Source organism: Pseudochaenichthys georgianus, chromosome 24 (assembly GCF_902827115.2).
Source record: "Pseudochaenichthys georgianus chromosome 24, fPseGeo1.2, whole genome shotgun sequence".
NCBI classification, from domain to species: Eukaryota; Metazoa; Chordata; class Actinopteri; order Perciformes; family Channichthyidae; genus Pseudochaenichthys; species Pseudochaenichthys georgianus.
Window position 1 is genome coordinate 14,808,555 of NC_047526.1, and position 20,625 is coordinate 14,829,179.

The window sequence follows — 20,625 nt, forward strand, 5'->3', positions numbered from 1 at the left end:
ACAAAGGACACACACACACACACACCGGACAGACTCATCGCTAATGGCTCTTAGCATCTTCAATATTTTCATAGTTTGGGAATGAATGACTCTGGACGGAGCACACGACATGGCAGATTATATTTATGTTGACTGATGCTTTTAGAAGCGACTTTTTACTGTCGCTTCTAACAGAGACCGTCTATAATAAACAGTCTTTATTATAGACTGTTATAACTTCTTGCACCATTCACTGGACTTGTTGTTTCAGTGGGTTTTCACATGTGAGCGTGTGTGTGTGTGTGTGTGTGTGTGTGTGTGTGTGTGTGTGTGTGTGTGTGTGTGTGTGTGTGTGTGTGTGTGTGTGTGTGTGTGTGTGTGTGTGTGTGTGTGTGTGTGTGTGTGTGTGTGTGTGTGTGTGTGTGTGTGTGTGTGTGTGTGACCCACAACAGATCTGCTGTCCTACTTTTCAACCATATAAACACAGTGACGTCAACACGGAGAAACCAACAAGCGTTCCTCAGCTAGGAAGGTCCTCAAAACAGAACGTCACCACTAACAACAACAGCATGGACAACATAAAGCCAAACAACAACGACTCTCGTTCACAACAACTATTGGCATTTCTTGTGTGTTATTTAAAGGCCATGGGCTTTTAGTTACAACAAAAAGGGTCTCGACTTAAAGATAACTCAATAGCCCTTTCTTTGAGAAGAATAGTGGAGACAGGAGAAGCATGATCACACATGTATTTGGTTAAAGTCAGTGTTGTGTTGAGGAACACAGTTTTTTAAATATAGACCCTAATTATTTCAGTAATTCTGTAACATTATGGTGTAGAGGTAAACCTGTTGAGATGTCCCCACAATAATTAAAAGGGTAATTCCATCCATTATACATGTCAGAATCAATTAGCTAGACACAGGGCTCAAGAGGGCCTGTTAAAGCAAGGATTTTTTTTGGCTTTTCGGGGGCTAGACAACCTCAACCCATGCAGCATCAGCTTTAAAGGAGTGCTTTGCCCAAAAATGACCATTTGTATATCAACTGCTAACATTAAATGCCTAACAACAATAATACCCAAAACTGAACAATTATTGACTAATTTAATTTTGTTAATTTAACAACAGCGGGGACTATATCAAAACATCCTTATTTTTTTTTAATTGCGCAAATCTTGTGAACTCGCAGTGTAATTTCATTTATCTTGCTACTACTTCCCAAACACATGTAATTTCAGTAAAACCTTACGATTACAAAAACATTTAGATAAATAGTCCATGAGAGTTCTGTTTTTGCAAACTTTCGGGGGGTGAAATATTCCTTTAACCATTCGTTTTAGATCTGTGTTTTACAGGCTCCTTTAAACCTTATTCAAACCTTAATTCGATCAATGAAAAAAAAAAGTAATACAAAATGTAATCAAACAACGCAATGGTAATCAACTGGGAAAATATTTCATATTTGTCAATCTAACATTTCATATAAATTACAAAAAGGTCATGCACAGCCAAAAATGTAACCAATAGCGCTGAGTGTGTTCAGGAACATTTTCCAAACCTTTGACCTTGTACACTTGTTGGGTAACAAGTGGGTTAAGTGTTCCTAACACTTGTTGTGTAAGAGGCCTCGAGTGTTTAAGTCATGGTTGTGTGTTGGAGGGAAGATCTCCTGCCACCTCCTTTTGCCCCACGGGGTCGGTGGGTTTGTTTTGCTAATGACCCCATCCCGTTATGACCTCATTCAGTTTGCGCTCAGTAATTGGTGGCACACTGACACACTGCGGTGACGGGGGAGGGGCTCACGCGCCTAGGGGGGGGGGGGGCGATCCCATTGTAAACATTCCTCCCTGACAAATAAGGTATTGTTATTGATGATTAAATGCAATGGTGTGTGTGTGTGTGTGTGTGTGTGTGTGTGTGTGTGTGTGTGTGTGTGTGTGGTGTGTGTGTGTGTGTGTGTGGTGTGTGTGTGTGTGTGTGTGTGTGTGTGTGTGTGTGTGTGTGTGTGTGTGTGTGTGTGTGTGGTGTGTGTGTGTGTGTGCGTGCGTGCGTGCGTGCGTGCGTGCGTGCGTGCGTGCGTGCGTGCGTGCGTGCGTGCGTGCGTGCGTGCGTGCGCGCGCGCGCGTGTGTGTGTGTGTGTGTGTGTGTGGCAGGGAAAAGGATAATGTAGGTGATGAATGATGATGACAAGAGAGGTGTTACCACAGATTGCCTTCAGCATGGAGGCAAGTGGCAGTAATGAAGAGAACTAATGACAGTATATTTTGTTGTTGTGCTCTGTTAATGATAGTACTTTTCACACCTTCTCTTTTCTTTGCGGCCGCTTGTCTGTTGTAGCCTACGATCTACTTCATAATCTGAAGCTCCTGCAAGTACTTTGATTCTTCACATATTTTCCGTTTTGAGCTGAATCCTCTCAGTTGTTGCTGTGGATCAAACTATTTGAGGTTGGTCTTGAGGTGAATGTTTTCCCTTCTTCTGACCCCAAGTCTGTGCAGGTAAATGAGACCGTATAGTAGATCACTGACTGCTTCTTCCTCTAGGTCCACAACAACTCTTATCTTGAATTGAACAAAGGCCCCACTGGCACAGATGAAATGATGATGTATTTCTTTGTCGAGCTCTTGAGAACAGAGACCTAAGGCTGCGGCCACACGAGGACGAAAACGGCTAAACGCATAGGATTAACGCAAACGCAAATCGCAAAAAAGCTTCCGTCCACACGCAATAGTTATCCGGATAGTGTCTGTCCACACGAGACCGCTCCGTTTAGCTCCAACCGCTGGAGAAGCTGCAGTACATATGCAGGAGCCTGTAGGTGGCGCTGTAACTTCCTTCACAAAAGCAGCGAAGAAGCATGGTTGTCACGGTTGCCCTTCTGTTTATTCTCCGCGGTGGGGGCCGAGGGAACCGGGCAGAGTTTTTCGCCAGTCAACGTGTATTAAAGTTTAAATCTTCCGGACAAAATTATAAAAGTGCCGGTCAAAGGTATTCTTTGTTATTTATTGAGCTTTAAAACAAATGAATAACGAATCTATATAACAATAAAATACATGGAGCCTCTCTTTTACCTCCCTCTCTTCGGACAGCGCCAGTGTCTGTCTCATGCAGCAGCTGATCCAGTAATGAGTGACCCGGCCGACAGTAAAAATAAACATATTTATAACTAGTCAGATTAGACTTCACTCGCGTTTATGTCCATATCGAGAGAAAGATAAATAATCTGAATTCAGTGTGCAGTTTACTTTGACGCGGGGGTGAGCAGCAGAGGTGGGGAGAGTCGGGGCTATTGCCTCATCATTATCAGAAAATGATCGTATAGGGCGTACACACGGAGCCGTTGGACCCCCCAGAGCGTTGCGTATGCCGTTCAACAAGTCCTCCAACTCATACGACCAAATGGGTCGATTGTTTAAGCCCTTATTACGACCAAATATGTCGTTTGTTCAAGCGCTTAATACGACCTATAATTACGTTTTAAAATTGTCGGCCTCTAGTGCTCCCGTTGAATGCAAACGTTACAGAGGGTTGTTTATTCACAAATAACCCTCTCTATAAAATCCTAAATTGTAGGATAGTTTGGCCATTAAAACACTTTATGATTAGATTTCTAGCGAGAAGTATATATTGTACTTTTAGAATCCACGTCCAGTCGATATGTAGGATCTATAGTTTGATAGATATTACGAAGATGATTTGAGGTTTCGTCAGGAGAACGTGTATATGCGGCAAGCTTCCATGTAAAGTTACGGGTTGAAAACAGTATTTCCGGTCTCGCCGTTTTCATAATAAAACCAATGATCAAATGATTTAACAGTGATATCTACACTACTCATCCATTAAAAAAACATCAGTGTATCCTAGTTCATTATACGACATTAATTGGTTTAAATTGTGTACAATGCTTTTGTGTTTTTCCCATAGGTTTTTCTCTTTCGATTCTGAGAGACACATTTCTGTTTTCAGAGTTTTTGATAGGCTAAAATCCCACAATTAAAATCACGCCGCAATGCACGTCGGAATATGGTGTTTATGTGATATGAAATCGGAAAACATTAAAAAAATAATAATAATACTTTATTCCGAGTGTTCTTGCTTTTCTCTTTGAAAGTCATCACATAACGGCATTGCAATACACGGTTCGGCTGCATTAAATATTACATATCTGCCCTAGATATGTATTTATAGAGCCCTGATCAGAAGACCTTTTGACAAACTGGAAGAGATGCCGCCAAAACTGAATACGTGACGTGGACCATAAATATATCAACAATTAAACAACATCTTCCATTTATTTTCACACAATACGTCTCCTTGCAGTATCAACACTAATTTGGCTGACTTTTATATTTGATCCAATTAGTAGATAGTCTGTATTTACACCATAACGGTGCACAGCTGATATAAAGGGACTTTTTTGTAGTTTTTAAAGATATTACTGATTTTCTGAACTACCTTTCCAACTCCTCATGCAGTTGACTGTTACAGGTCTATACAAGTTCATGGTACAATGCATAAGCTTCACATCGAGAGACTGAAACTGTATTTTCCTTTAACGTTCTGTTTTAATTTCACAATAAAGTTTATAGTCATATTATGTACGATATTATTATGTTTTATTAACTAGACCACTGGTCTAAACCGCACCTCCTAGTGGTTAAAGCACGTTATTGAATTTAGTTGTTGAATAAGTTATATTTGATGAAAACATTTAAATATTAAGAGTAGCCTACATACAAAATAGGGGTCAATGATAGAAATATAGAATGGAAAATATCAAGAAGATACTGTAGTGATCTCTACAATAAAACAGTTTAGTGGAGGACGTCCAAAGATATTAACAGGAGGATGTGCAAAACAGACAAACTGATAAGGCTGAATTTTACTCAGGTGTAACTAAAGTCTGATTTAAGGGTTGTTTATATTTCACATCATTAATCAGAATCTGCAAAGTAACAAAAATAAGTGTAGTAGAGTAAAAATACCAGGTTAACCTCTGAATTGTAGTGGAGTAGAACAATGTAGTACATGCTGCTGTAACAAAAACATTTCCCAACTTGGGATCAATAAAGTTAACTTAAGATGATCGATGGCTACTGCCATATTTGCTAAATGTGCATCTGAACCTTGACAAGTGCATGTTTCAGGCTTATCAATTAACAACAGGAGGGGTCACAGACATAAGACCAGCTGTTAAATAAAGCTCTTCTGACCTTAGCTGTCATGTGGTATTAATGCTGCCCATTATGGACACAAGCAATTTTCACCCATGTATTAATTATATGTTTTAAATTTGATAACACCAATGTGTTTCGTATCCCCTAAACCTCCAGGGATGTATACAGTTTAATACTGGCAACTTCTAATTGTGGGAAATACGAAAACGTCTTTTAAAACTACATTTCCCAGTAGAGACGTGCCATAGAACATGTTGCGAAACACACAATAGCCAGCAAGTGTAATTCTGGGGGGGAGGGCCAAGCTGGACCCGTCCAAGTCCAGTTTTGGATAGTCTGGCGTGGTTCGATTCCATTTCAAAGAGCTGTTTGACAGCGTAACCTTGTCGCACTGCCACTCCAATATCCAATCACAGAGCTTGAGGGCTAATCACGGGGTTTGTAAAGCAAGGCGGATGTTGTAGTCCCAAACGATAGCTGGGGATTCTGGGTAGTGTAGTGTCTTCGGAAACTCTGTAGTGTCTAAACTCCGAAAAAACTATTTGTTTCTCCGAATCGAAGGTTAAAAACACAAAAGCATTGTACACAATTTAAACCAATCAATATTGTGTAATTAACAAGGATAAACTGATGTTTTTTAGTGGATGAGTAATGGAGATATCACTGCGTAATCATTTGACAGTGTGGGGAATACTTCCGGTTTTATTATGAAAACTTCGAGACCGGAAATACTGTTTTCACCCACTCTAACTTTACATGGAAGTTGCCCCATAGGCTATACAGTACACGTTTTCCTGGCGAGACCTCAAATCATCTTCGTATATCTATCAAACTGTAGATCCTACACATCCACTGGACGTAGATTATAAAAGTACAATATACACTTCTCGCTAGAAATCTAATAAAAAAGCATTTTAATGGCCAAACTATTCCACAATTTAGGATTTTCCAGAGAGGGTTATTTGTGAATAAACGACCCTTTGCAATCGACAGGAGCATGTTGTTTCTTACACGACCACTAGAGGTGCTACACTTTAAAACGTGACTCTGGGTCGTATTTAGCCGCTGAACAATCGACCTATATGGTCGTTTTTTGTAGGAGGACAGGCTGCGTTCTATCCACCCTGGGACCCGTTATCGTTTCCGCAGTCGTTTAGTGCTGTATTCGGGTCGTCCTCGTGTGGCCGAATGGTCTATATGACACTAAACAGTAACGCAAACGACCGTTTTCGTCCTCGTGTGGCCGCAGCCTAAATGGCTGGAAAAGTGGTCCGCACTTTTGAGACTGCTGTTATTGCATTTGGAAGATATAAAGATGTCTTCCTTAGGTTCAAGGCCCCTTCCAGGAGGGTATATGTTTAAATAAATGCATCAAGGATGGACTGCAGAGCTTCTTCTGAATGAGCATCAAAGTTACCAAGGCTGGAATCAAACTGCAACCACCCCAAGGTATCAAGGTTCCACAGGTATTGCCATTTTAAATAAAGTAAAATATCACAATTCTACCGCTGCACAATGAGAACATCTAAATATGCTGCACTAATGTGGTGGTTGTAGTTATTATCTATGACGGAAGGGAATGAATTCCTCTCTCAGGCTCCTCCACCTCTTTTCCCAAACTTTCATTTGACTCATTCGATCACACACGGAGGCCTGCCTTGCATGGATGAAAGGTAAACTATTAGACTCGTAATATGGCACAAAATTATATCCTCAAGGTCTGTGTGTGTGTATGTGGGTTCTGTGTGTGTGTGGTTTGTGTGCGCTAAAGCGTTAAATGGTTTCATGTCTTGTGTGAGAAATGCCCGGGGTCATTCGTGGGTTTTTCTAATGTGTCTGTCTACACGACATTATTCAAATGAATTCAAGGGGAAGAGAGTGTGTGTGTGTGTGTGTGTGTGTGTGTGTGTGTGTGTGTGTGTGTGTGTGTGTGTGTGTGTGTGTGTGTGTGTGTGTGTGTGTGTGTGTGTGTGTGTGTGTGTGTGTGTGTGTGTGTGTGTGTGTGTGTGTGTGTGTGTGTGTGTGTGTGTGTGTGTGTGTGTGTGTGTGTGTTCATACATTCCACTGGGGAAATGCACCATCAATCTGACATCAAAAAGGTCACATGAAAGCCATCAGTGTTAATTATCATCCACTGTGTAATATGTAATTGCTGACATTAGTACCATTAATTATGGAGCAGTTATTCCTTAATTAGCATGTATTAAGGGTTTTTTGGGTATTTGCTATGTCAGGTTAACAAAATGTTCTGCCGGTGGAACGTTGTGTTTGTCATGCAGGTAAGCACCACTCTTAAAGCTACAACAACAAAAACAACAAGGGATGAAAGTGTCTCTGCTTGTGTCTGGTTATAACTGAAAAACAACACACACGCACACACATGTGCCCGCGTAGGAAAACAAATACCACATCTTGTTTTTTCTTTACTTTTAGTGGGTGGCAGCAAAAGTCATATCTGCAAGCTCCCCCCTCTCCTCCTCCCCTGCTCATCTCTCCCCTCCTCTCCCCTCTTCCTCATCCCACTATCACATCGGACAGGGTCTACTTATAGTACCACGCCAGAGAGCAGAGAATGGGGAGAGAAAGGGTATTATGACAGCGAGGAGAGAAAAGAGAGGGAGCGAGAGAAAAGAAGGGCAGACAGGGTATTATGAGGGAGAGGGATGAGAGCAGTGAAGGCATTTGGAGTCTTTATTCGCCTTCCTAAGCCACGGGCTCCGCTCCCAATCCGATTGGTCGATACGGCCAGCCATGTAAATGAAATGCAAAGCAGAGAGACCCTGACTTCTCTTTGCCAATTTATGGGGCCCTTTCTCTCTTCCTCTGCCGATGGCTTCCCTCTTTTATCAGTCTGTCTTCCTCTCAACGTGACGCCTTTTCTTCCTCAGTATCGCAGCCTGCCGCCTTCCACCTCTGATTCTTCCTCTCCCTCCCTCCCTCCCTCTCTCCCTCTCTCTCTGGAAGATAATCATTTGCCTTTTATTCTGTAAGAGCTGAACTCTGCACTTCTCTAATGTTTAGCTCCAAGGATTTAATCCATGCTATTTGATTTCCTGGGAAATTCCAGCGGTGATTAAGCATATGCTCTTTTGCATGTGTGTGTGTGCAAATGCATATAAATATGTCTCCTCACGCTCTTTGCAAAATGCTGGATTTGAGGCCATTAGAGGTTGTTTGCTCTTCACTTGGAGTTTTCTTCAGCTCTATCAGAGTTATCATGACAAACAACTCATTTAGACAATCGCTGGCTACGTTAAGAAAGCATAGCACATTGTATTTGTTCCATTATACATGCTCTAAAAAGACAGAACACAACTACTAAGCTGTTTGCAAAGCTAATCAAACTGAATGTTACACTTGTTTTCCAGTTACATGCAGTTACTACTCTGACACTTCCTTTATTGCGTCAAAATATGGAAAAAAATTACTTATTCACGTCAAAATCAAATCAGATTGTCTCCACAAGTGATCAGTGCAAACACCGTCTCCTTTCCTCGTTCTCCAACCACTCTTCTTGAAAATGTTGGCGTTGTTAAATAAGAGTTTATTCAAAAACGTAATATCCAAGTCTTTTATAGTAGGGGTGTTTCATCATCATGTTTCATCCATACCCAAATGTGGGCATTTCTTTTGGAAACTTTTTCACAAACTATGGTAAAAAAAATGACATTGTTATAAAGCGGTGTATACATCTATAAGTAATGATCCTAAAATAAGAATAATATTGTGGTAATCGAAAAAAGGTCACTATCCGAATCAGGCCTTGTTCTGGAATATATCCCGACGGAGTATGCCGTTTCCATGACCCATATTCATTTTGGAATAATAGTGGAATATTTTCGTGTTAATGTAAACGTACTTATTTAATGTCCATGATGGAGACCCCCCTCCACCCCTGCAGGAGGACGGTCTGTTGACACTAAACTCTTCCCAGGGGGTAGAGTACCAGTAATGGGACCTCTGACTGCGTAAAGCCCTGGCTGTGAGATTTAGGTTGCTGTTTATTTATTTTATTTGGAAGAGTCTAATCAGCTCCGGCAGTGTTTAATGTTTTTTTTTGTCCTTAACCGGATGGGACGGGGTGAGATGGGGCAGGACTGATGACAGTTTTAAGTGCAGACAAAATGCCACAGTCTGTCCCAGATTAAAATGTCCACTACCACTGTAATCCCTGTAGCGCTGCCAAATTGGTATTTCCTTCCCTTCCCTGAACTGAGCAGCACTGAATGAGCAAAGACGGGACAGGAAGAGAACGAGCGTGGCGTATAAGGCCCGACCTCACTGAACCCTCTGGCCCTGTGTGTGGTCGCAGTGGACTGAATTCCTCTCTAATCATGACTTAGTTTCAAGACTTCTATTTTCGTTTGTGCTCACAAAAAGAAAATGTGCCATGTTCAGATAAGCTCTATTGAGGAAACAGTAAGAGAGGTTTGGATGCACTTTGGAAAACAATGAATATAAGTAGAAGTAAAGGGGGAAATGAAAGATATAATAATAACAACCGGATGGGTAGAGATGCAAGCACAGAACCAAGTGGAGTGCAGTGGGTAGCCTCCAGTGGTCAGCAACTACTCTCTTTCACTGTTCATCATGCAAACACTGCCACCTGCAGGCTGCTCAAGGTCAAACACATGCAAAGAAAAACGCTCATATCAGAACAGGAACAATCTGTTATTCTTTAAGAGAATCTCAAAAGAGAAGTATATACCCCCCCAAAGTAATAGCCTCCAAAATTCATCCACGCTAACAACGTAACTGCTGATAATGAAAAAACACGTAAACACCTGCTTTCAATGTAATGAAAATGTTGAGCGCATCACCTTTTGATTATAATTTAAAACGTTATTACTCTTTGTGATATGACATTATACTTTTGGTGGCATATTTGCAATTAAGAATCTTTGAAAGTAAATTATAATAAAAAGCTAAAATACTCCACATGAAAGCCATATGTAAACTCGTGATACCCTAGAGCTCTTACCCTCTGGATTCCCTGCCAGCTATGCCAGAAGTGGTAGTTATAATAAGTGCTGGACTGATTAATCCGTCACACTACATATATAAATGGGAATCAGTGTATATGTCGGCAAGTAAGTCACAATAAATGATGGCTGGACAGGAATCTTCAAGCTATTTTCAATTCTTTGTTTGTTGGATAAGTGTTCCATTGTCAAACCTTTTGGCAATTGCTTTGTAATTCAATAATTATAATACAAATAGAAAAAACAATAATGATAATATTAATAATAACAAACAACACCATGTAGAAAGTTGGAATTAATCAAAATGAACACCATTAATGAAACTGCCGGACAGGTTGCAGCGCTATGTTGTGCACCTCAGCCGAGAACAGAAAGACAAATCCTTAAATATTACGGTTGATTAAACGCTTCCAAGACCAAAATAAAGGTTATCCGAGCCAGTCCTTAATAGATATATAATATTTGATTTATAAAAACCTCCATCAATATCAATCTAAAAATGCCAGTGTTGGATGGACGATAGCTACAAAGGTCTCATTGACTTGACATTTCCTCCGTCACAGAAGTTTGAACCAGTTGGTTGTGTTTTCACTTGGTATAGTACACACAACAACAATATATATTTAGCATGTTTCATTGGTTATTGCAGGTAATAACCATTATCAGTGTTTTCATAAACTGTTGTGTCTATGTCATAAACGCAGGTGTAAGTAATGAAATGTTTCAAATGATGGAACATCCATCCATCATTAATGTTATTAGCAACACCTGTGATTTCCTCAATGTAAGGTCTACTGGATTTGGAAGTTTAGTGCCAAACTAAAAATAGTAACATACAACCTTCTTTTTCAGTTTTCTGACAAAATATAATCAACCATAAGGTACACTTATTGTTACTTGTTTTTAACGGAAACTGAGCAAATTCAACTGAAACCCGCAACATGTGGCTGAAAGCTCATCAAACTACAAATAGGTAGAGTTATTGATAATATTTTATTGTGAATCCTCTATTTTCAAGGTCAAGGATAAACCTACGAACTGAAGGTTTGCAAACAAATCTAATCAAATTGAAAGGGCCTCGTCACTTAGAAACAAGCAATGGAAATAGTTGTGGTTAAACGTGTCTATATACGTGTCTGTCACTTAGATTTTTGCACACACTCTCTACAACAGAGGTAAACGTGCATCTTTCTCTGATATACTCACCACAATGAAATTGAAAAACAAATAACAGTAATAAAAAATACTGGAGGATGACCCAATGACTCAATATGAAAAGTGTTCATTGGATCTTCTGTTTATGTCACACAACATGGACACTTTAAATCAAAACTAACTGCATGGCTAGACAAGAAGCATGAGAATATAGCTATTTCCTGGCCCAGCCCTTTAACAACTCTGCCAAGAAGTGTTCACCTGGAGATGTCTCTGTGTATGCAGGAAATGCACCATGCTGGGCAATGTGGGAAGTTACTCTACAGCTCGCTGACAAGAGGGAGGAGGCCTACCATAACAACGTCAGACACACACAAACACACACTCTTCATCAACTTCTCCTTCCTCGTCCTCCCATCAACCCTCTCTCTTCGTTGGCTCTCCCCTCCTCCTCCCGAACCCACCCCCCCTGAACAGTCCTGCCAAGCTGACAGCTCCAAGCTCCGTGGAAAATGAGTCTCGCTCGCATTACAATCGCGCAGGACAGATTCCATTAGCACTATCTGAAATTGAGCACGGGGAGCAGAGAGCGGGAGGCAGCGGCGCGTGGCCTTATCAGAGAGAGAGGGTGAGTTCCTCCTACGTCACTAATCCACCGGGCGGGATTGAGCGCACACACACACACAGTGAAACACACAGCTAAAGACAATTTGGGGAAGAAGCAGGCGCACACACTCTTTCATATACTGATGACAACAAGAAACATACCTACACACTAAGACACACACAAACAGGAAATGAAAGGATGGTAAACACACACAGACGCCATGTCCTTAACTCACAATGAAGAGAAAAGGAGCAACATTTGCATTTAGCAAAAGGAAATGATGAAACTGGTGGAAAACAGGCAACACATCAACTCTCAACCAGCCTCTCTCTCTGTGTGTTAGTGTGTGTGTGTGTGTGTGTGTGTGTGTGTGTGTGTGTGTGTGTGTGTGTGTGTGTGTGTGTGTGTGTGTGTGTGTGTGTGTGTGTGTGTGTGTGTGTGTGTGTGTGTGTGTGTGTGTGTGTGTGTGTGTGTGTGTGTGTGTGTGTGTGTGTGTGTGTGTGTGTGTGTGTGTGTGTGTGTGTGTGTGTGTGTGTGTGTAACTGTGCATATATGTGTCTTTTCCTTAGCAGTGCTGGCAGGTCTCTTGCTGGTGGGATTTGTAACATGTCAGTCGGTCGGTGTGAGATGAAACTGAGCCTCTCTCCTACTTGCCGTGTGATCTCTACCTCCCTGCATGTGTGTGCACTCACTCTTTTCCCTTCTCTGTTCAACCACACACTCACACACACAATATCTTTGCATGCATACAAAAATGTTCCACATATACATGGCCACACACACATTCCAGAATCCCCCCCCCCTTGTGTCCTCATCCTCATAGTTATTAACCCTTGACACATAAATCCAAGGGTATGTGGGTGTGTGATATTAGCTGAGAGTGTGTGGGAGGGAGGATGGGGTTAATCTTTATGTAGTGGGGATCTTTCACACAAGATCACTCAATTTAAATAGAGTGGGAACACTTTGATGTCTCCAGCCCTCCCTCATTTTTTTCGCTCTCCGTCTCTCATTCACCCCTCTAATTTGCTTCATGTCACCCCCCTCTGTGCCTCAGTGATAAGGTGTAATGAGAAATGTTTTCAAAAATGGCTCTCACCTACCATGCGATGCTAATTGGGCGTGTGCTTGATACAGCCATGAGAGGAGAGTGCTCATCTTTGACTGTTGAAAGATGCTGAGGAGAGGGAAAGAAGAAAAGAGGAACACTTCGTTTTCCAACCATCATTGGAGAGAAGAGAGTAAAATAAAAAGTGACACGTGCTTGCATGAACACGAGCACCACGGAAAGCCCTGCCCCCTCAAAGACACAAAGTAATGAGGGGAAATACCATCTTCATTAGTTGTCATTTACAGGGAATTACGACGATGCATCCTCAGGGCTGTTATTGGTCACGCTGAGAGCGAGCAGCTCCCGAGTCAGAGAAGAAAAAGAAGGAACTTTGGGAAAATGGGGGAACTGAGGAGCGTTTGACCTATTTTCACTAGCAGCAGAAGGACACTGCTGCACCAACATTTGGACAACGAAAGCCAAATGAGCTCAGTAGAAACTTCTACTACAGATAAAGACAACAGGAACAGATATTAAAGACGAATAGGGGCAAACAGGGCGAGGGTCAAACAATAAATAAGAGCTGCAGACTTTAGACTTATACAAGAAATACACAAACAATAAAAAACACAAAGCGTATGGTTAAATGCTAAATGTTTACATTTCATGGCTGGGGTTTGTGAATAAGAGACGACATAAAATAGCTTAAAATACGCCGAACAATTCAGGCCCAAAATGACAGGCCTCATAACATCTCTTGTTAACACTAGAGAATGCAATTCCTGAAGAAATTGCTAGTGGGAATGCTTTATGCTGAAAAGCTGATGCTAAACTGCTATGCTGAAATGTAATGTGTAAGAAGAAAGTGAATAATTTAGATTGAAATGATACATGAACACTGGGGGCTTGAATGTGTGATGAGAGAAGAAAAGAAAGTAAAAAGGCTTAGAAAAGCAGCAGAATATTTGAACTGCAAACTTTTGAACTAACTCGATGTCGAATGATCTGTCGCCGTGCCAACGGCATTTGATGACATCCCATAATACACTTAGATGCGTTGATGGCTGCTTCGTTACCAAACCTGTGAAGTTTTGGGCCGTTTGGAGCATTTTCACTGAAGTTATGAGAAAACCGTGTTTCATGGCGAGCATTGTGTTGCCATGGCAAGGGCATTTGAAGAAATCTCAAAACTGTCCCATAGATGTCTTCACAGCTGGACTGTTGGCACACATGTGAAGTTTGAGCACTTTTTGAAAATGTTCATAGGAGTTATAGAACGACATCGTCTTTTATGGCGAGGGAAACGCCATAATTGACGTAGAGCTGTTGAGGGCTGGACCGTTAACCATTATCTGAAGTGTGGTGCTGTTTTGACCCTTTTCATAGGCGTTACGACAACATCGTGTTTTATGGTGAGCGATGCGTTTCCATGGAAACGGCATATGGTGAGATGTCAGATTTTACGTAGAGCTGTTGAGGCATGGAGAGGTGATATACAGGTGAAGATTGTGAGACGACCGGACCGTGTCCATTGGAGCTACAGCGACATCGTGTTTTATGGTGAGGGTTGCGTTTCCATGGAAACGACATATGAGGAAACCCCATAATTGACGTAGAGCTGTTGAGGGTTGGACCGTTAACCATTATCTGAAGTGTGGTGCTGTTTTGGCCCTTTTCATAGGCGTTACGACAACATTGTGTTTTATGGCGAGCGATACGTTTCCATAGAAACGGCATATGGTGAGATGTCAGATTTGACGTAGAGCTGTTGAGGCATGGAGAGGTGATATACAGGTGAAAATTGTGAGACGACCGGACCGTGTCCATTGGAGCTACAGCGACATTGTGTTTTATGGCGAGGGATGCGTTTCCATGGCAACAGCCTATGGTGAGATCTCAGACTTGGCGTAAAGCTGTTGAGGCATGGACCGGTGATATACAAGCGAAGTTTGGGGGACGATCGGACCGTGTCCATTGGAGTTACAGCGACATCGTGTTTTATGGCATAGAAATGGCATATGATGACACTCCATAATTGACGTAGAACTGTTGAGGGCAGGACCATTAACCATTATCTGAAGTCTGCTGCTCTGAGCATGTCAGTTGGAGTTATGACATCATCGTGTTCCATGACACAGGTGTTTATATTTGAGTTAAAGAGTGTCCAGAGATCACAGGTTGCCATGGTGATGGTGCAGTAATCAGTGAGAGGAGAGCATTTTCATTGTTCTGAATGAGAGATAAACCTCTTACATGTGAATGTTTTGTTGAAGAACCGTAACAGATATCGGGGAAATTTCAAAGCGTGAAGCATGTCAAGGAACATCTGAAGTGTACTTTTTGTGTACTTTCGGGTTAATAATGTGGCCTTTTTGGCAGATGAACTAAAGGTGCTGTGGTGGAAAAAGATGAGGCTGAACTTACAATGGGGTTTAATGGAGACATGCTGAAAGTTTTTGTCACTTCATGCCCTCAAAAGGCATTTTGTTTAATTATTTAGCTTGATTGTTTTTTATTTGTCAAGCTACAAGATGTTTTCCTACGTTTCTCAGGAAATATTTAGTCTCAGGAATGTAGGGTTTGGGAATTATGGCAGGTTTAAAAGAAAATATGAAGGCAAAATTAAATCTGTCCTCCACTCTAACGGCCCGTCCACACAGCGGCGTGCGTTGCTTCAACGCTTCTGCCCAATCACTTTGAATGGGGTGACGTCACGTTTCGCCAAACTGCATTGTGGGAGCGAAGTATAGCTTCACAAGTGTTGCTCGCTGCAAAAGTTGAGCAATTTTCAACTTTTGAAGCTTCGGCGGAAGCGTCAGCCAATCGAATCATATGCCAGTACAAGCTCTAGCCAATCAAACCGCGCGCTTGTGTGTCCGGGGCGGGAGATTCATGAGATTGGTTGTTGGTCGAGTTTCAGAAAGCTCACCGGCAAGCTTCAACGCACGCCGCCGTGTGGAGGCTGCGTAGCTGTGACATCACGCACTCTAAAATCTGAAGAAGGCCTCTTTACCAAGGTCTGAACAATGTTTAATATCTCTAAAACTACGGATCAGATTTAAAAGTTGTGTTACACGAATAATGTCAGAAAGATGTGTAACATTTTAAAGTTGGAATGAGGTTTCTGAGTGAAAGTATGAAGGAGCAGTTGAAGTTGCATGAAGATTGTTCAAGTCTGAAGAGTTTCTCCATTGACTTCCATGTTCAAAATGTGATGAATTATCGGATGTATCTCTGGAATTATGAAAGTTATGAATAAGAAAAGTAATAGCCATCGATTCCCGACCGAGCTGAAAGTTTTGATGTTTGAACGGAGTTTCTGCGAGCTGTAGAATGTGGGAGAAGAAGAGATGCAAAATAACCCGGCAGAATAATAAAGGATTTTGTGCGTAGCATAACATTCCCTCTAAATTAGCCAGAGGTGGAAGAAGTACTAAGATTTAGTAAAAGCAGAGTATAAAAAATCTCTTTTACAAGCAAAACTCAAAATGTTACTTAAGTAAAAGGACAAAAGTATTAACCAAATATACTTTAGGTACCAAAATGTAAAGTATCCATTATGCAGAATGGCACATTTAAACACCTTCTACTGTAAATGATTGCATTAAAATGATTGATGCATTATCGTGTTCATCACTTTAATGTTGCACTTGGTAAAGGTCGGGTTTATTTGTATTACTCTATATACTCCTGGGTAGCTTAATCTATAATAATATATTAGTGGATTTATATTTTGTATAAACCTAATTATGTGAACTAACTAGTAGCTAAACTAACAAATACAATAAATGGAGTAGAGTAAAAAGTTCAACATTTGCTAACAAATTGTAGTGTAGTAAAAGTATAAAGTAGTATAATGTGAACATACTTAAGCAAAGTACGAATACCTACATTATTTACTTAAATACAGTAGTTGAGTAAATGTATTACTTTCCACCACTGGCATTAGCTAGCTAGCTATTTAAATAACATTTAGCAAGACATTCACTTGGTCACATTAGCTTCTAAGAATGCACAATAGTTTTAGAAGCAAAACTAGCTCAAGTTTGTTAAGAAAAACAACACGAGGCAGTAAAATGTTGTCTGTAGGAACGTGAAAATAGTGGTTGAATACCTAATAAGGAGAAACTTACCTCATTTCCTACAAGTCTAAACAATTGGCGCAGTGAAAATGCAACTATTAGCAGGGGGCGGGCTATCCACTGCGTCCTTTAACTACGCAATATCGCGAGATCTTGGAAGAAACCAAGAACAAGCCAGCATCATGGATTGCAAAATAACTTTAGTGATAACATCGTGGTGTTTTAGAGAAGTAAATTAATAGTAGGCTTCAGGGGTTATTGGAACGGAAAAGTGTGTGTGCAACATGGTACACAGCCTTACTGCCCGTTTCTTTTATTTAATCGTTGTTTTTTGTCAGTTTAACACTGCTGGATGTCTTTAAAAACACTCAACGCATGCTGAAGGCAGGAATATAATATGTTTGCTCATAAGTGTTTGACTCTGTTTTAATGTAGGGTTATGTATATGTAAATGTTGTCAAATTGAAATTGGACTACACTAGTGAAGACAATTATGTTAAAAGTCATGTCATGTACCAATATGTTCCTCTGGCGCCACCCTCAGGTCAATCGTCGTCTTGTCTGCCTTGTGGTCCCAAGAATAGCACTGTATTTCCTCCATTCATCCATCCTTCCAATTTTGTATGTGTTTCATGAGCATTGCATCCTTATTACAGACTTTGTATATATATGTGAGCTGGAAGAATGCTTTTTGTTTGTCTTACAAACCCTAGTTAACGATGAATTAATGTAAGAATGAAGTACACTGAACACAAATATAAATGCAACACTTTTGTTTTTGCTCCCATTTTTCATGAGATGAACTCAAAGATCTAAAACATTTTCTATATACACAAAATAACCATTTATCTCAAATATTGTTCACAAATCTGAAAAAATCTGTGATAGTGAGCACTTCTCCTTTGCTGAGATAATCCATCCCACCTCACAGGTGTGGCATATCAAGATGCTGATTAGACAGCATGATTATTGCACAGGTGTGCCTTAGGCTGGCCACAATAAAAGGCCACTCTGAAACGTGCAGTTTTGCTTTATTGGGGGGGTCTGGGGGGGTCCGAAAACCAGTCAGTATCTGGTGTGACCACCATTTATATTTTTGTTCAGTGTAAGTGAAGGCTTGCAGATTAGCAATATTATTCTCTGACAGATCATTTTAGTTCAGAATATGTTAGATCTTTATGTCTCTATTGCTTTTTCTGTAATATTATGATACTTAGGTAATTCTCCATAGTCAGTGTATTACCTTCTGTAGATGGCATGTCCCAAGTGGAGGGTGAAGTTGAAGCATCATCAGCAGTGAAGAAGTATGACTGAAGGCGTAAGTAAGCTTTATAGCCTATACAGCCTATACGTTATATGAAACATATTCCCTCCTCTGACATGTTCTCATTGAGCTTTTCCTTCCCAAACAGTGACGTGATGACAGCCTCCATAGCGGCAGAGTGGGAGACCACTTTGTGAGACAGTCCGGATTACCATCCCACTGCCACAACATCACCTCCCTAACAGGATAACACAGCATAATAAACTCCATAAAATAATCAAACTTATTACAACTCTTAACCCCTGTTTAATACATTTGGCTCAGCTTACGTGTGCTGGCATCCTCTCTTATTCGAGCCACAAAAGAGTATAGTCTTATAAGACTGGAGAACACAGGGCAGCAGCTTGTGATGCCTTAATATTGGCTATAATTGGATTTGTAAATTATGTGGCTAAATTAACACTTTCTATGGCTCGGTGACTGAGTGAAATGTGTAGAAGGGAAGAAAAAAAGGAATGCAAGTCTTAAAGTTAATTAATCGTCTGTGGCCCCAGCTTAATTAAAGTTTCCCAGTGTTTGTAGTTAATGGGTGGATTGATGGAACAATGGCATGAACGCCCCCTGCTACCTCCAGAGTGAGTCCACAGAGAGGAAGATATCGGAGCCTTTGATTAACACTTTCTCACACACACACACACACACACACACACACACACACACACACACACACACACACACACACACACACACACACACACACACACACACACACACACACACACACACACACACACACACACACACACACACACACACACACACACACACACACACACACACACACACACAACTCAGATGCGTTCACATGGTCCTAACTTGTGCATGCTCATACACTGCATTTGTGGACATGCACACACACACAGATGTATGCATGTAAACACACACACACACTGTCCCCTTCAAACTTCCCAGCTATACAGATACCCATGGCTCCCCATTGAGGGTTTCACATTAATTAGCTGGGATCAAAACCTACAAATCCCTCCACTGAGAATTGAACTGTATTACTAAACCCTGCCTCCATCATCCATGCTAGGTCCCATGACTCTCTCTCTCTCTCTCTCTCTCTCTCTCTCTCTCTCTCTCTCTCTCTCTCTCTCTCTCTCTCTCTCTCTCTCTCTCTCTCCGCTTTCTTCACTGTACTGTATTTTCAATGATGGGAAATTTCATGTCTCGGATAATCTAATTAAAACAAAGGAATTTAGGAAAATGTTGCATTTAAAAACATAATTTAAAATTAAGAATCTATTTCAGCTTCTTGACACTAGGGTCCACTTCAAAACAGGGACTCAACAGAGTCCCTCCGTGGGCAGCGGCCAATATTTTAGGGTTTCCGAAGATTATGGGTTACTAGATTGCATTTTGTGCAGAGCTTTCTTCCCATAGACATGCATTTATAAAGGTTCCGTCTCCTTGTTTAATAGCATATTACCCAAACTGTTTACCAGCATGCAACCAAAGACCGATCACAAGTGATTGGTCAACCATGAAACCAGAATGCTCCAGAAGCCAAAATCTTATCCCAAAGCCGACAAATTCTGCATTCCTCCAGCTCCTCTATTTTTGACTCTATCGTCACCCAGTTCTTAGTACAGATCAGTCCAAATGATATAATTGGGGTATTTTATCAGTGAAAACATAAATAGAGTTGCTTTTATTATTTAAATCTCTTTATTAGAACTTCAGGAAGAAACAAGTACGTTGTCCTCATTTCAAGTATTCAGGACAGGCTGCGAATCATCTTTCCAACAGTTACTCAATTAGGTTTGGCTCCCAAAACGGAATCATTATTCCTGAATCTGTATATACAATATGACATACATTGTTTAAGCTTCATCCTTCTAGAGCAAAGTCATTCTATTTGATTCCTTTAAAACTGGAAAAAGCTTCTAATTATTTTGAGAGCACATCACAAGTATCACTTTTTATAACTTGTCATATAAAAAATACAGTATTTTGGAAGTTGTATCAGTATGTAGATCGTTCATACTGTTTTTTTTCCATAGTTTCAGCTTTTGGTTTTCTCCCCCATGCTTGGGAAATAATTAAATGTGGCACTAAGATTTGCATGAAAGAAAATTCACAATCTCTGAAAGAAATAAAAAAGCTTCTTCCCCATGGAGTGAAGTCTTTTCTGAAAAAATCTTTGAATAATACAACTCAGTAGTCCCTAAGAAAGACACAAAGTTCAATCGTTAAAATAGCTTTTTTTGTCCTTTTTTGAAATGAAGCGTTCTGTAATTTCGCAGGTATTTAATGGCATCTT